We start from the raw sequence: 18,747 nt of genomic DNA, 5'->3' as shown, positions 1-18,747 counted from the left end.
GCTTTTCTTGAATCTTAAAACAAATTATTTTTAATGCCATGTGAATTTGCATTGAAGAGAGTGAAACCATAAAACGCCTTATGGCCAGAATTATTTTTAAATTTTTGAGTTTTTAAAGCATGCCTAACAAATAATATAATACCAAATTTCTAACAGGTATCATCAAGTAAATTTCTTGCCATTTCCTCAACCATAACTACTACTTCTCCTTGATAATTTAAGACTAACTGGTATTTAATCTTTTCAATTTATAAAGGATGCACACCATGTGCAAAATCGTGTTTATGAGATAATTGCAATTAAAAGATATAATTTGCTGTGAAAAATCAGTCAGAACTTATGTATTTGATCTTTTTGTACTTAAATTTGTAATTATTTGATCTTTTTATACTGTATATATTTAAGTAGTTTAATAGTTGCCTATTGTTTTTTTTCTATTTTGTATTGTTTTTGTATATGTCACATTCATGAATTTGGATCTAATTTTTTCCAAGCCAAAAACATGAATGTGCCACATTCATGAAATTTTGTCTTTTTGTTATTCTATTATTGCAATATAAAAGAGTTTAATGCATTACATTTTTACGATATAATGGTTAGCCCAGAATCTTTTAACTCAATATAAATATTAAACTAAAGTTAATTATGTTTTTTTTTAAGAATGATGAAAAAAAGTTGTAGTCAATTTCGGGTATGCAACTAATTTTATTTTTGGGCCGCATTTATTTAAAAGGTTAAGAAAAGTAAACAACATTTTTTTTTAAAGTTATTTTATTACCAAAAAATTTCAAAAAGTAGTGTTTAAAAATATTATTTTCAAATAAATTTGTACTTAGTACTTAAAAAATACGTTTTTACAAAAAACTTTTTTAACGAAATTATAAATTTTCTTTATCGCTATCTTCACTTTCTTCCTCTACGTCTGGTTCAGGCAACCTATCCCTGACTTTATCACTTACCTTATAAAATGGGTGATACATTTTTGGTATGGTAAGATCAGTACACATTTTTTGTAGATCTTGATACTTTGCTGCATTAATCGGTAACTCATCTTTATACGCTTTACTTAATGTTACTTTTTTGGGCCTTCCTTCACCTTTAGTAATATTTGCGACTTGAAAGTCATCATCATAGTCGAGTTTGTATAGCAATTTGGTTTAATCAGCTTTAAGGTATCGAATCCAACAAAGTTTACGCCAAGAAATTTGACTTACTTTAAATGATTGATCTCCAAATGTGTTAAAGTCAAAGAAATCTTCATGTGTTAAATTTTTTACGGCGAATGGTTGTGGTTTTATACGAGCGCTTCTAATAATTTGGGTCCAGCCTTCAGAAGAATATACAGGTATATATTTAGCTTTTTGTTCAATTTTAGAGTGTATGGACTCACACTCCATTTCGGTGTGGCCGGTCTCAAAAAATTTATGGTCTATTTGAATCAAGGCACATAGCAGCAAGTATGGTATTTTTTTGTTGGCCCCCACAACCATCTGACATCATTCTAACTTCTTTAATTGTATGGTGGGCTATTTTATGTACTCGCGGACGCAAGAAGATATTTCGATTACGCCTCTTTTCCCCTGAGTTTCTTCCCATAGGTAGCAATCAACATTTTAATTTGCTAATTTGTATATAGTTAAGTTATAGATTGCTAGCTTTCTTAAATAAAATATTTGGCCAGCTGGACCTTTGGGGGTTGTAAGTACAGACTGAAGATCAAAGTTAAAAGATAGCACATCTGCATTTTCCTTTGCTGCTTGCTTATCATCATCTCGATTCTCACGAGCTTGTGTTTTTTTTGTTATATGTTTTTCGAAATTCTCCTCATTTTCTTGTTTTTCCTCGTTTGTCATGTTCTTCTGGGCTAAACATTTCTTGCATTGGTCTTTTTTTGGGCGAAAAAATCCTAAATTATATTCACTGAATATAACTCGATACTTTTCCAAGGAAACTGGTTTAATATTCTTTTCCACGCACATATCTTTATACAATCTATGCATTATTGAAATGTTTAAACTGGCATCCAAATACTTTTTTTTTGACGACGATCTGCAGTAGTGTGACTCTACACAAGAAAATGATATAATGTGATCTCTGATCAAATTCATCTTTAAGGTTATTAAAGGGAGCGTGTGTACCACGTAAATCTCCCTTAATTATCCCACAAGGAGTACGTTTTTCACATGCTGTGCGTATAAATGAATCCGTAATATTAAGAGTTACCATAAAAAACTCACGACAAACCTTTCTGACCATCCACAGTTAAGGTATACTCACAGGTAAAAGTTCGTCTAGAATTTTCAAAATTTCTTGTCACCCTGCTCTTAAATTTTTGTTCCACGTGATTTATTACAAAAGTTCTTTGATCATCTAAAGATTCTAAGTTGCGAAACTGGTTGTAAATTTCTTGGTTGCGGTTTTCCTCTTTTACAAAATATGTGATGCATTTATGGTTTGGCTTTCCCGAACATGGAGAAGGTAAAAGAGGACGAGCGTTTTGCTCTATGTTTCTTGCACCGAGGTATGCTTCACCTTTGCGCCTTTTTTCCTTTCTAATATTTTTCTTCCACATCGATTCGTTTCTTTTTATTGGATGCTCTAAAATATCAACACTTTTATTTTTTTTTACTTTCCCTATATAATTGTCTACGACTTACGGGGTTGAATTATTTGTAAATTCTCAGAATTAGCATCATTTGATGAAGTTGAGGTGCTTGAACAGGTAGAACAACTTAAAGAGCAGCTAGTACTATCAGAACTGTTGCCTGGGTCATAATTGTCTGATGAAGAAGCATTATCTTCGAATGTTAAGGTATTATCTGGTGTCCTTAAGGGCGATGCCATGACTTCATTAGACAGCTGTTCAGCAGCATCGTCGACTTTATCTTTAAAAATGCACAGTTAAAAACTAGCTAAATTTTTATTTCTCTAATTTATTATTTTTTACTTTCTGTTATATTTATGTTTTGTTCCAATTCGAAATTAGTAACGCTTATGGTAAAATCATCACCAATATTATTATAGGCAAGTGTTTCAATATTGGCGGAGCCTCGGTTAGCTGCAAAAAACAGTGTGTATTAGTTATTAAGGCAAGGATAAATGTACCTACCACAAAATATTTAAAAAAATATGTTATGTACATAAACTTTTAAAACTTTAAAGATAAAAAGTGCTATATTAGCATCTGAAAATTAAGGTTTACCTAAATGCAAAACAAATTAGCTGATTAAAATCATATCGTTTTGAACTAAAAAAAAAATTAATTAATTTAAACACACATAATTTAAATTAATATGATTTTAGTCTCTTAATTGTTTTGCATTTAAGCCTTAATTTTTAGGCTCTAATATAGCACTTTTTATATCTTAAGTATCAATACCTTATTCTCTTTGTTAAAAGAATCCTCAGCAGACTTTCTGTGGCTCACCATTTCCATTATTCTTTTAGCTCTAGATGTCATTTTTAAAAACACAACTTTAATCTTTAAAACAAAAAATCACAAAAAAGCTTAGAGTAATTTTCTTATTAAAGTACGAAAGACTAAACTATAACATTCACCATGCTATTTATGACTTTTTTCTTGCCAAAATTTGAAAAGTGCTGCACATTCAGTATTACGTATTACACAATATGAATTTTTTTCCAAGCCAAATTAATGAAAGTGCCACTTTCAACTTCACGATATTATTCTGTACAATGCCAAATTCGCGAAACCACAGAACACAGATATATAGATTAATAGCTGAATTTCAGATTAGAATAGGTATCTAAAGTAAAAAAATACAACTAAATAAATATCAAAAAATTACATTAGGACAAAACTAGGAACATTTAAAACATGTGTAATCTTTGGTTTCTGCCTCCTCATATGTTAGACCTACAAATTCAGTGCATTTAAGATGAAACCAGTTAGGGCAAAGGTCGCATCCTATATTTTTTCCGTCATCCTCTTCAGTGTCACTTATTAAATCTTCTCCGCAATCTGCGCATTTTATTATATTATTTTCTTCAACATTTTCCTTTTCATCTGCGTTATTGCTGTGGTCATTTATATTCAAACTCTTTTTAATATTAAATTTTCCTTTATTTGCTTTTGCCTTTTTCATTTTAGCAGCCTCACGTTGCTCTCTTCTTACTTTAATACTTTCAGCTTTTTTAGCCTTATCTTCTTCTTTTTTATTTTGAAGAGCTCTCCAAGCCTGACTGCTTATAGATCTGGGCATTTTGTCTTTATTGTCCTTGCTTTCTTTTTCCGGAATATTTTTGAACTTTAAAATGTTGTCCATTGAAACATTTAGAGGCACATATTGAATTTTGTCAGTCTGCTCCACAATTATTTTTTCTTTTGATAACCCTTTATCAGAAATCCCCTTTTCCGCATTTTTGTCAACTTTGTTTTCATTTTTGTCTTTTTTTTCATTACCGTTTAGGTATATTTCTTTGTTAATGTCTTGAATATTTCTTGTATTTACCAAATGGTCAACAATTTGTTCTGTTTTTTTAGGTTCAGTAATGGAGCAATCTGATGTAATAAGAGAATCCTCAAATTTATTCAGAGTACTAATATTTCTTATGGAATCTTTAAGAACTGTAAAAACCGGATTAGATGAATGAGTTTGTTGTTCTTCTGATAACAAACCAAGAGAGATTCCGATTGCGTCTTCTTCCATTAATCCGTTCTCTCAATATCTTCAAAAATAACTTCTGTGTTATATTCAATCTCGAAAGGACTAAATCTACGTCAATCCCATGCCCAGATAAGTTTGTCCTAACTTTTTCTATTATTTTTTTTGCTGTGTCTATTTCGTATTGAGGTACCTCGGAAATATTTTGTTTCCTGTCGATTCCGGCATTAATTTCTGGCTGTGACCAATTTTTTTTTACACATTTTGTGTAGTCAACATTATCTGGTTGAAATGGAAATAGACCACATTTCCTAAAACCATTTATAATATGTTGTTGCATATTTGTTTTTTCAAATGCCTGTTTTAGTAGTGAGCAGAAATTAATTTTATTTACTGTGTGGTTCACATTTTCAGGTTCATTTTGCCAAGCCCTTACTATGTTCTTCCAATTACTTTTTAGAGGCTTAAACACGCTAACATCTGCAGGCTGCAAGATGTGGGTTGCATTAGCTGGCAAAGCATATAGTATAATGCCATTTTGATCACAAAACTCGCTTAGATGAAGAGACATATGGGATCGGTGGCCATCAATTAACAGTAAAATAGGACGTTTTAAATTCATCTGTGTTACCCATTCGGTAAAATCATTTGCCACATATTCAAAAAAATTATCACCCCTCAACCATCCACTATCTGATCTACCTAAAATCCAATTTGGAGGCATGTTATCGACTAGAGCCTTTGGTGGTCGTATATAGGGGAATAACACTAAAGGAGGTGGATCTTGCCAGTAGCAGTAAATACAAGAAGAACTGTAATGTTGTCTTTTTCATTACCAATTTTTATTGTGTAAATATTTTTGGATCCTCGAGGAGCTAATACCTTTCCAGTTTTTGGACACAGAGAAAAACCAGTTTCGTCACCATTCAATATTCTATCTCCATCCTCCAATACATCCAGGTTGTTTGTTTTTCTCAAGAAATTTTTAAGATCAGCAAACCATAACATAATGCCTTCTTCGCTGATTATAGCCTTTGCTTTATTGATACTTTCTGCTTCCCTTATGGCTTATTATAGGATGCCTTTTTAAGAAACTGGCTTTTGTCCTGGTCTTCCATTTTTAAATAGCGATTCTTTTTCCGTATTTTTAACTATTGCCTTTACTGTATCAAGAAGGTTTTCTTTTTTGACAGGAAATTCCGATTTGGCTAAATGAATAAGCCATTGAACTATTTTTTCTTCCCCTTCCATGGTAAGCAGTGGTTGAGGTCCGTTTTAGGAAGCTTTCCCAAGTTAGGGTCCTGCAAAGTGGTTTTTGGAACTCCAAATTCTCTGCTAGCAGTTCTGACCGACATTTCCTCTTGAATCTCAAGCAGTGCCCGTTTTAAGCATTCTTCAGAATACTGAAACCTTTTCTTCTTCTTGTCAGGTTTTATTACCTTATTTTTAATTTTGATTTCTTTATTCTTATTTCTTCTTGCCATTTTGAATCTACAAATGAAAAAAACCTAATTTACAAAAATAGAATTTTCTAGTGGTCGAAAAAAAAACCTATTATCGTACGCATAACAATGTGTATGTCGGAATAAACTCACTTTCACTTTCAGATATTATGATTTATTTCTATTAAATAAATTCACAAGAAAGAACAAATTAAATTTAATAAACAAATCCGTAATGAGCAGAACGAATTCACAAGCCCATTCTCCGAACGCCTCGACCGTACCAACTAAACTAAACTCGTCGTGTTCTTCTCTCAGGTCAAAAATACCGGGCTTGCGACTACGTTTGCATAAAAAGGGATTTATGCATTACTCATTCAAAATTCTTAAACTTTTTATAACTAGATGCGTTAAATTAACAAAACAAAGCAAATAACATAATTCTACCGACACGGCTATCCTGACTTACACACGTCCTCGGGTGATCCTAGAATGAAGAGATTCTGTTATATTACATCAACTTTAGCATCAACAGGTGCATTCAAATAATGAAGTCAAGAAGTATATAGCTCAAAATCAACAATAAAACTATATAGTAGACGTATGAGGAAGTTATCAGGCCCAAATTATACAAATACACAAGGCTCTTGCTGTATACCACAGCGATTACATGCTCGTTTTAGCTCTAGAGCAACACTATCACCATCGGGTGACCAGGTCCCCGCCACAACTTGTACCGCACATCGCACCATGATCACACATTCAAGTGTGCACTTGCGACTTCAGCACAACGTATGTGGTGCAACCACTAGCCCTGATTTACTTCTGCCATTACTCTACATTTCCACTTACGTCAACTATCCTAGGAGAACCCTTCAACTCATTATTCTCATCCTCAATATTATCACACATATCTAATTCCACGGGAACTTAACTTCCCGGCATACTTCTTAAATTATCATGAGAATACTTATAAGATCTTTTATTAGTTAATGACTTTAAAGTGTATCGATCACCCTCAAGAACTTCTGTTATTTCGAATGGACCTTTAAATTTAGGATCTAATTTTGTTTGATGTCTCTCTTCATCCTTAAGTAGCACATGATCTCCTATTTTATAACGAACTACTTTAGCCTTTCCAAGATCAAATCTAACCTTATCATAAATTGATACTTTTTTCATGTTTTCCGAAGCACGGTCTCGAGCTCCCTGAATATCTATTATAACTTCATCATCATTATTAACAGATACTAACCCTAGCGGACGTGCCACCCTACCGATTAATAATTCTAATGGACTAGCCTTAGTAACGCGATTGGTCGTGCAATTCAATGCCAGCTGGATCTCGCCAATAGCATCTTGCCATGATCTTTGGCTACTTTCTACTGCGGTTAACGTATTTTTCAAAGTACTCATGACACGTTCAACTTGACCATTTGCCCGACATGAACCCGTAGCTATTAAGTGTAAAGCTATATTTTGTGACATACAGAATTCACGAAAATCTTTACTTGCAAAGCACCTTGGATGGAATGCCCAATATTGAAATAATCGATTTCAATGCTTTAATACAACTATCGGTATCGATATTAAAAGTATGATACAAGGACACAAACTTTGTAAAAGCATCGATCATAACTATAATATACTCCTTGCGGTCGCTTTTTCCACTTAATTTCCCTGTTATATCAAAGTGAATGGTATGCCAAGGTATGCTGATTTTTGGAATAGGTTGAAGATCGGCTTGAATTTTACCTGAATGAGATTTTGACAATTTACAAGTAATGCAGTTATCAACGAACTTACGAACATATTTTGACATTCCCTCAAACCAGTAATAATCGTAGAGCTTATCCAGTATTTTATCAAACCCCAAATGCATAACAGATTCGTGACTCATGAAATATAATCTCTACAGAATAATTATTTATTTTAACTTCAGATAATATCTGCAAGGTACAATTTACCGTAGTATTTCCAATGCCTTTTAAAACAACAAGCTTATTTATTCGTTTCCCAGAAAATTTTACAGATATAATTTCTTTTATCAAAGAACACTCGGCACCAGAATCAAAACAAAATGAATACGACTCACCGGATTGAATCAGCACTCCTGATGGAGCCGCAACCTCGCACATATCAATTCGCCTTTCGGAATCCTTGTTCTTGAGTCCCGTCGTCGTCGCCGTGTTGCCGTTGTTCTTTAGACATACTGAGGCGAAGTGCCCGTATTCCCCACATTTAAAACATACCACTGAACGTTTTCCTTTAAAAAATAGCTGCTTCTTTTCCCGTTTCAATCGACAATCAATGGCCTTGTGTCCCATTTTTCCACAAAAATTACATTTGATGCTAGTCATAAATTTCATCTTTTTTTTTCTCTGTTATCTCAAGAGAAGATTCAACTTTTCGTTTACTGTATGATATGGCCTTTAATTCTTGCTGAAATTCAGCCCTTGTTGTGATTTTCGTGATAAAAGATAAACGATGTAATCTACTGTCAAACTTTGCTAAACGAGCTAAAACAGTTGAAACAGCAATTTCTTCAATGTTTATTTGTTTCCACCTTGACATTATGGATGTCATTAGCCTACTGCCATATGTACTAAGGCATTCGCCGTTTTTTTGGAGAATCATTCTGTAAGTTAATTAACATACCAGCTGTTGTTTCAACACCACGAAAACGTTCAATAAGCAAGTCCTTAAATTGGTTCCATGTTATTCCAGGGAAGCACACTTGCGACAGCCACTGGGAGGCACTTCCTTCTAAAGCTTTGCTTAGTGCAATTATAAGGGCACTACCTTCTAATGGATTATCTGCCAGACAAAGCTTAACTGTAGAACACCAGGAAATGGGATCAGTATCGTCATCCGGATTAAATTTAGGGAGCAAAAGAGGTGTAACATTTTTATTGCTTGGTCCTGGTGTTTAAACGGCTTTAATTAACTCAAGTAAATTACGATTTTGCACCTCCAAAATTTTAGTCCATTGTCCTTCGTCTTGTGGGTGTGAATTAGATCCCACTTCTGATGTCGGAATAAACTCACTTTCACCGTTGATTGAATATTTGGGAAGATACGCAATCCTGTGTTAAAAAGTGTACCCGGTCGACTATCGGATTGCCGTTCAGTTTCGTGCACCGTGTGGTGCTGCCGCAAAGCGTCAAATCTAGGAACGATTTATTTTAGCTGCGTGGACCTGGCTTTTGGCTTCTTTGAGTCAGGTTTTCAACGACGCTGGAATCTCCGGTTACGCGGCCGTGTTGGATATTTTTTTAAGATATGGGATGATGCTGCCAACTATGTTTTTATTATTTTTTTTGAACATACAACACAGTGTCATTTATGTAGTGGTCAAGTGATAAGTGATATACTTAAGGGTGGAGGCATATTGAAATTTCTTAAAAGTTAAATTTTATAAACAAATAATTATTTACCAAAATATGTTTTTGAGACAAAAATTAATACAAAAATATATATGAAAAGCTATTTTTACAAAATTACCAAAAAAGTTTAATACAAGTTATAATTCCAACAAACATTATGTTTCCTTCATTTTGTGTTCAAGAGGGTCAAGTTTTTAAATAAAAAGCCCGTTGCAATTAATTAACTAAAAACTAATATACAAAAAATATGTGGAACAAATTTTAAGATATAAGTAGGTTTCACGTAAATATTATAAAGAATAATTTAAATAATTCGTAAGACTTAATACCGATGGTAATATAACTTCTTGATCAATAATTTTTTGTAAAAAGTAACCCATTTTGTCATGTGATTCAATATCTGAAAAATTGTGCAGCCTAGTGAGATCTGTAAAGTAAGGGGTTGTGAGTGAGGATGTTAATAGAAATAGAAAATAGGCCATATTTTAAGTTTTAAGCGACACAGGAAAATTCTCAATTACCAGTTGTTACAACTATACTTAAAACTATAAAAAGATACCTAGTAACAAAAAAAAACATTTTGTTTAAAGACCCCGCATCACGGTTATACAGGACGTCAATAGAGGTGGTCAATTAGAGGAAAGTTGAGCAATATAGTGTCCTTTTATAATAAAATCTAAATGCTTCCTAAATTTTGCAAAAAACTGAAATTTGGCAAAATCATTTTATTTTTTTTCTGGCGTTATTTCAAAATATATGACAAAAGTATTTATTAAATGAATAAATTATTGTGACCACTTTTTCTCGCCTATACGATGACACCTACCTACCCTAAAATATGACGTTCTGTCTTTAAAGAGCCATCATCAACTTTGTTTTTCTTTGTCGGCGCTATATTGACCATTTGCAGTTTAACGACGCGGGAATCTTTGGGCGCCCGGCCGTTTTGTTATTTTTTTAAGACAAGGGCGATGATGATAACGGCGCTTTTATTTATTTTGTTATTGCCGATATTTAAATGCGCTGTGATCTCGCATAAATAACTAGATAAATGTGGTGGTCAAGTAATGTATTGGAAGGTGCTATCTCTTACAACTTAAATTTTATTAACAAATAATAAATTACTTACCAAAATCCTTTTTTGAGACAAAAATAAATAAATAAAAACAAAAGAAAAATTCAATAAGCTTTTATTTATTAATTAGAAAATTAACAAAAATATTAAATAAAGGTGATGATATAGGTAGGTTTCACGTAAATATAAAGAGTAAATTAAATAATTAAAGATTTAATATCTATATACGATACTATAGTTTTTTAGAGTGAATAATTTATTGCAAAAAGTAGCCCGTAATGTGATTTTTGACAATACGGGTTTGTGAAACCAGCCAATATCTCAAAAACTGTGTAGGGTAGTGAGATCTGTGAAGTACACTTTTTTTGGACAAAAATATTAAAAAATAGATACCTTTAACTGAAATTAATGTAAAAATAAAATCGCAAAATTTAAAAGGTTTTGAATAAGGGTGTAACAACACTATAAAATATAGAAAATAGGCCACATTTTAATTTGCAATACAGGCAAACACTTAATTACTACTTCTTAAAACTAGAAAAAGTTAAAACTAGAAATATTTTGTTTAACAGTATGAAGGGTCTCATCGCGATTACACAGGATGTCTGCGATTATACAGGATTGAATAAATGCAATCTAAAAATTGGAAAAATGCCAAATACTTCCTAATATTCAGGAAAAAGGTGAAATTTGGCAAAATGGTTTTTTTATTTTTTTCTGGCGTTATTTGAAAATATAAAATAAAATCATTTATACATTGTTGTAAACACTTTCTCTCATTTACAAGTTAACATCTTTAACTTTTAAATACGACGTTCCTTCTTTAGAGAGTCATAATCAACTTTGTTTCTTCTTGTCGACGCCATGTTGGCCACCTGCAGTTTTGAATAACCCTTTTAATTACTTTATCAACGAGGTAATTTCTAGCTAGTAGTTGGAATCATCCCTATTAAATATTATATACCTCTCTCTCTTTTAAATACAATTTCGAATTTCAAAAAATTCAAAACATACTTTATTCATAAATACATGGTACCTACTTGTTGACATGGTACTTTTATGATATAAAATAGGCACATTAATCGACATATTACTAACACATAATTTAAAAACAATACACAATTGTGGGTTCAACATACTAGTATAAACACAAAATGTATTTTCAATTTCAAAGCAAGACGACTTAAAATTTTTTTAGAGTAACATCACAAATTCTAACCTTTACATCTTTACTAAAAACTAATTATATACTATTGGCCTATTCCTAACTATCTTCAAAAAATTCTAATGCTATAAAAATATTTGCTTTTAAGAAGTTTCGTTAAGGACTTTTTAAAGCGAGGAGACTTTTATGACATTTGGAAAATGATTAAAAATTTTTATGCTCAAGTAAATAAGAGAATTCTTAGTTCACTTTTCGGGATGGGCATTGGAATATTGTATTTTTTTCTGATATTATAATGTTTTAATGAGCCATTATTTTGAAGATACAATTTATATTTTTTGTATATTAGTCAAGCAGACTCAACAATAAACAAGCAACACAAGGAAAGTATCTTTAAATAGGGGTCTGCATGTCCCGTGGAGATTTATGACACATATATTTAATGGCTTGTTTTTTAAAAACAAACATCGAGTCAAAAAGCCGTTTACTAATGCAACTCCAAAATGTTATTCCATACTGTAGGTATTTTTGTATGAAAGTAAGTTCCAACTTTCGACAAAAAAAATATCAATCTCAGTTCATTTAAAACCATTCTAACAGCATAACATCGTCTAGCCAGTTTTTGCCTCCTGACATATCTCCATAAAACTTAGGTTTATGATCGATAACAATTCCAAGAAATCTGTTAAAATTATTCACTTCCAATTTTTTGTTGTGAATCATGAACTGCTCTGAGCATAAAAACTTAACAATTTAGTCTTATCTATGTTTAAAGACATCAAATTAGCATCAAACCACTGTTTAATCATTAATAAATCTTTAGAAATTGTTCTAGGTTAATGTGCTTTTATTATTGTTCATAAGATAGTGGTGTCATCTGCAAAAATAGTGAAGAATCCTCTTATCTGGAGAGACCCCAGGTCATTTATATACAATAGAAATAAAATAGGACCGAGAAACGAACCCTGCTTACTACACAAAGTTCAGACAAACTGCCATTTGGCCAAACAAACTTTTTTCTGTCTAACAAAACAAAATTTTAACCATTCTAGAGCAACTCCCCTAAACCCATATCTAGAAAGCTTACCGAGCAATATTCCATGGTTGACACAGTCAAAGTGTTCGAAGAATGAAGTCGCAGAATACCGCTGCAGCAAAGTGACCTTCTTCAAGCTCAAATATAATCTCTCCAGGAATGAAAACATTACTCGACATTCATTTAATATGTTATTTTTTTTAATTAGGAAAGCTACCATTCGTACTATAACCAGTTTCTCAATAACTTTAAAGGCTTTTTAGGCTTTATTTTTATCTTTTTCATGAATGAATTTCATCATGAAAACAATTATTGAAAATACTTAAAACACTAAAGACCATAAACATAATATATTGATTTAAAATTTTCTTAAAGTAAAAAAAAGAAAAAGAGAAAATGGCTCTCATAGACATGAAGAGACAGTATTTTTAAGAGTTCGGATTGATTTTTGTAGATAAAATAGATAATTTTCTGTGAGGTTTATAATTAGATTTTTTTAAAGATTTTCTAATAAGATTTTGAGATTCCCATATTAGGTTGTTATAAATCAAAGTCTTAATTAATATACGCACACTGATTAATTTTGCCTAAAGAAGCCATCGTCTCACAAACTAAACACATTTACATATATATATCTATTTGTGATTATATCCAAGAAAAATTTTTAACAACTACCAAATTGCAATACGGCAAACACGAACCTGTGCAAAAACTCTCCCACACGACTCGGATGATCGGCCGATTACTAATGAGAAGCGACGGACGAAATTATTTTCGCGCATACTGGAGAGAATCGCCATCTATTTTTCACGCATATTTGCGGTCACGTTTTAGCCCATAAGGTTGCGTATCTTCCCAAATATTCAATCAACGCTTTCACTTTCAGATATTATGATTTATTTCTATTAAATAAATTCACAAGAAAGAACAAATTAAATTTAATAAACAAATCCGTAATGAGCAGAACGAATTCACAAGCCCATTCTCCGAACGCCTCGACCGTACCAACTAAACTAAACTCATCGTGTTCTTCTCTCAGGTCAAAAATACCGGGCTTGCGACTACGTTTGCATAAAAAGGGATTTATGCATTACTCATTCAAAATTCTTAAACTTTTTATAACTAGATGCGTTAAATTAACAAAACAAAGCAAATAACATAATTCTACCGACATGTATTTGTATAATGGTCGTTAACTGGTTAGCAAAATTCCATTTATCGACCACTTCAATAAAATTTTAAATTTGGCGCTAAAAAAGTATGGTCGGAAACTGGTAGAAATATTCTTCATATATCACATATCAGTAAAAAAGAGTGAAATAGACAATACGCTTAACCAATTGTCTAAAGAAAGAAGAAATAGTTTAAAATTTCAAACCCATTTTTCGACCGGGTCGGTCGGAAAGTGGATTTATCCGATTTTTTAATACCAGTTCACCTTACACTCGGAAATTTTAAGCATGATTCAAAAAATCTCTTTTAACTTATATTTTTAATAAACTATATAAACTGCATGTCCAGCAATAACCAAAAAACTACACATTTCAAGAACATATACTATTCTACTTACTATTTCGTGAAGGCTGTAGCACTAAAAATTTTACACAAAATGGCTACATGTTGTCGTTAGGATAAATAACTGAATACTGCACAGAACACAAATATATAGAATATATAATAAATAATATATATGTCTTGTCTTGTCTTGTCTTGTTGACTTGATGGCTCTGCTGCAAGGCAATTGCCAGCCCGATTTGTGTGAGATCCTACTTTATCTGGCTCTGGACCATGTAGGAGTCTCAGGATACTTTGCTGCACTGTAACTCTTTGATAAGGAAATACAACTTATGGTTGGGCCTCTAGGCGTATTCTGTTTCTATTTAAGGCTGTAAAACAGGAGGAATATTAGTGATACAACAGAGGGAATATATGACCACACCAATGCACTAAAACAAGCAATTAAGGCAGGATTATAGGATAATTCAAGGTTATTGGAAAGTTGAGCTTTAGATTTTAATCTGGTTAATGTTTATGAATCGCATGATTATCTCTATTGTTTCATCGTCCGGAGCAGATAAGATGTCAGTCATAGATAATGGTGATCTCCTTTCTTTGATACAAAGATCTTATATAGGTCAAAATTAATAACGCGATTAATTGGGCACTCAAAGAAAATATGGTCCAAGTCGTCCCATAAACCACAATCACACAAAGGGTTATCTTTTATGTTAATTCGATAAAGGTGGGAGTTAGTCAAGCAATGTCCTGTACGCATTCTAATAATTGTTGTGATATGTCTTCTGTCTTTATAGTTCAAGTTAGCAAACCATTTTTTGTTGGTAAATGTGGGTTGTACCCTAGCATATCTGCGATGATGGTTTAACACTAAAATTTTCCACTTGTCCCTAAATGTATTTATTATTTCCTGCTTTAGAATGTTGAATATATCCTGAATATCATAGAGCATTCTTCTAGGGATGTTTAAATCAGTTCCCACTTTGGCCAGAATATCTGCCTCATCATTGCCTGGTATATCTGAATGTCCTGGGATCCAAGACAGTCTAATATCATAGCCATTGTTGTTAGTCATGGCAATTAATCTTTTAGTTTTAAGAACCCAATATTCAGAGTTTGCTGTAAAAAAAGAGCCACTGAGCTTTGTAATTGCACCTTTTGAGTCTGAAAATATTATTGCTCTCTTGATTTGTTGCTTGATAGCGGTTTCTACAGCATCATGAATAGCAATTATTTCGGCCTTATAAATATTAAGGTTATCCGGCAAACGTGACGAGAATCTATAGTTCAAGGATGGGATAGATATGCCAAATCCCACCCTCTTGCCCTTTTTTGAAGCATCAGAATAAATAAATGTATAGCGGATTTTTAAGTTGTTGGTTTCGTCTATAAATTTATTTCCTGTCATAATATCTCCCTTTATTAAGTTACATTTTATAATTTTTAGAGACCCACTTAGAATGTTTAAGGGGATTTCGTAACATGGAAATTTTTCTCCTCTATAGAGTAAGGTTATGTATGGTCTGTAGCTTTGAAATGCAGTCACTAGATATGGAGTTTTATTGTTATTCCAAAACTCAGGTCTATGTATTATTTTAGATCTAATATTATTTATGATTTGAATAATAGGGTGATTTGTAATTAATAAAAATTTCGAAATTAGTTTGAAAGCCAGTAGTTTTCTCCTGTATTCTGGGTCTATCATAGATGCTTCCGCTAACAATGCCACTCTGGGCGTAGAGCGCATACATCCCATACATATGCGTAAGCCCTCGTAAAACACCACGTCCAATCCATTCAGAGCCGTTCCTGCACATGGTTTAAAAAATATCGAACCGAAATCTAGATGAGATTGTACCAAAGCAAAAAAGGCAGTCAAGAGGGTGTTTGGGTCTGCACCCCACCATACTCTACACAATGCTCTTAGGACGTTCAGTGACTTTTTTGCTTTATTTTTAATTTTTAAGATGTGAGGTGGCCACTTTAGATTCTCTTGCAATACTATTCCCAAATATTTGACGTTTTGTTTAAAGGGGATAACTGAATTATTAATTTGTATGGGAGGTGGGGTGACACTTTTTCTCCCTCTAGTGAACCACATTGCTTCACACTTATTAATCGATAAGGATAGGTTGTTTTCCCGGAGATATAAATCTATGCGTTCCAGGGCAATGTTAATTTTATTAATCATTGTAGCTACGTTTTTGCCCTTGATTATTACTGTCAAGTCATCGGCATATCCTATTACAAATGCATCCCCCAGGTTTAAGTCAAAAATATTTTTTATATAAATATTAAATAGGATGGTACTCAAAGGGGAGCCTTGTGGAAGACCCATAGTTGTCAGCACTGGGCCCAAGAATGACCCATTATTGCTCCTACAATACAGAAGTCGGTGTGTAAAAAGTTTGTAGATTACATTACACATATGACTGGGCACTTCCATGTTTTGTAGAGTATTATACATTTTATGGATGTTTACATTATCATATGCTGCTTTTATGTCTAAAAAGACTGCTATAACTGATTCAGAGGAAAGAAATGCATCATTAATATAAGATGTGATAAATGCAATATTGTCATATATGCCCTTTCCCTTACGGAAACCTGTCTGTCTATTTGAAAATTTCAGATCATGTTCCAGTTGCCAATCCAGACGATTCTTGAGCATAATTTCTAAAACTTTAGCACCACATGATGACAATACAATTGGTCTATAATTGTCAGGGTCCATTGGGTTTTTATTTGGTTTCAAAATACTAAGAACATTGAATTTTTTCCAGGATATCGGTATTTCCCCTCCCATTAGGATTTTATTGTAGATATTTAAGAGAATTTGTTTAGCTTTAAAGGGCAGAAATTTGAACATTTGATAGGATACATCATCCATACCTGGTGCAGATGATTTCTTTTTATTTAAGGCCAGGTTTAACTCATTTAAGGAAAAAAGCAAAAAATTGTCATCTCCATTGGTCGGAACCAGATTGAAACTGGGGTCTATATTTATAACTGACATATTGTCTAAAATGGATTGCTTAAAATTATCTGAAATTACGTGATTAAATCTACTTATTTTAGAGTTGTTATTAAATTTTTTAATTTTGTTCCAAACATATGTGATACTCGAATTCCTATTTAAAGTGCCACAAAAAAGTTTGAATTTTTCTTTTTTTTTATGTTTTAGTTTTTTCCTAGTTATTGCAATTGTCTTTTTAGCCATAATATAGTTTTCTGTAGATGGGGCATTATTAAAATTTGTTATGGCATTTTTTCTTTCTCTAACCCAAGATGTACATTCATCATCCCACCATGGATTACCCCTCTTCATAGGTGTTCCAACCAATTTTATTGTAATTACTTGTTCAGAAACCTCAAAAATTATAGACATCAATTGGTCATAATCCAGATTATAATTAAGATCTGAGAGCTGTATTAAGAGTTTATCATGATAGGCTTCCCAATTTGCCCTTTTGAAGTTTCTGATATTATAAGGATTAGCAATATTATTATGTAAGTTAACATCACCGTTATCGTTAAGAATAACGCATATGGGAAAATGATCACTGTTACCACAGTCTTTAATAACATTCCATGTCGCTTGTGTAGCTAATTTTCCGCTTACCAAAGTTAAATCTACTGCACTTGGTGTTGCAAGGGCTAGTTGGAACAAAGTTGGTGAGCCATCATTCAAAATCACAAGTTCATTATCTTGAATAAAATCACTGATAATTCTACCACCTTTATTAGGTGTAGCTTTATCCCATAAGGGATGATGGGAGTTAAAATCCCCCATGATTATTATATTTTTAGCATTATAAGAAATCAATTTACTTAAAACTTCAATAGATATATTGTTATGTGAATTACAATAGAAGTTGACAACTTGTAAATTACCTATCTCTACTATTATATATTGTGTGTTGTCTGATGAAAAAGTTTCAATTTCCTTAAAAATAAGATTTTTTTTAATACAGGTGACCACTCCCCCATAACCGTCATGTCTGTCCTGCCTGATTGTAACATATGTATTTAGATTGAAGGTGTCGTTAGTTTTTAGCCATGATTCATTTATTAAAACAATATCGGGACTTTCTTTATGCACAAGGCTAATTAAATTGTCCCTATTGGAATTTAAACTTCTCAGATTCCAGCAGATAATTTTTAGTTTATTTCTATTTAACATAAGGGTGTGAAGCAAGGTAGACTTTTAGGTTGAATCGGATTGAAAACTGGGATCAATATCCATGTCAAGGTTTTGGTTGTACAATATACTTTGGATTAATCTTTTATTATGTTCTGAGGTGTTTAAGATTGCATTAATAATATGCCTGACATCATCAGGGTAAGGAGGTTCTTGTAAATTATAAGTGTGAACTGCACTAGTACTAGGCAATGATGTATTTAAATTATTTTCTGAAATTTGTGAAAAAATGGGTGCTCTAGTTTCTTTTTGAGGTCTTGAATTGGGAAACATTAAATGTTCATTATGTGCTTTTTTGTCAT

The 18,747-nt window shown here is 32.5% G+C and overlaps 1 pseudogene; it reads right to left on the bottom strand.

Annotated features, from left to right (window-relative positions):
* Positions 1 to 6,898: 6,898 nt before the first annotated feature.
* Positions 6,899 to 17,260, bottom strand: LOC126744938 (uncharacterized; annotated as a pseudogene).
* Positions 17,261 to 18,747: the final 1,487 nt, after the last annotated feature.

The sequence above is a fragment of the Anthonomus grandis genome, chromosome 1 (genome assembly GCF_022605725.1).
Source record: "Anthonomus grandis grandis chromosome 1, icAntGran1.3, whole genome shotgun sequence".
NCBI lineage: Eukaryota > Metazoa > Arthropoda > Insecta > Coleoptera > Curculionidae > Anthonomus > Anthonomus grandis.
This window is presented reverse-complemented; position numbering and strand designations above follow the sequence as displayed.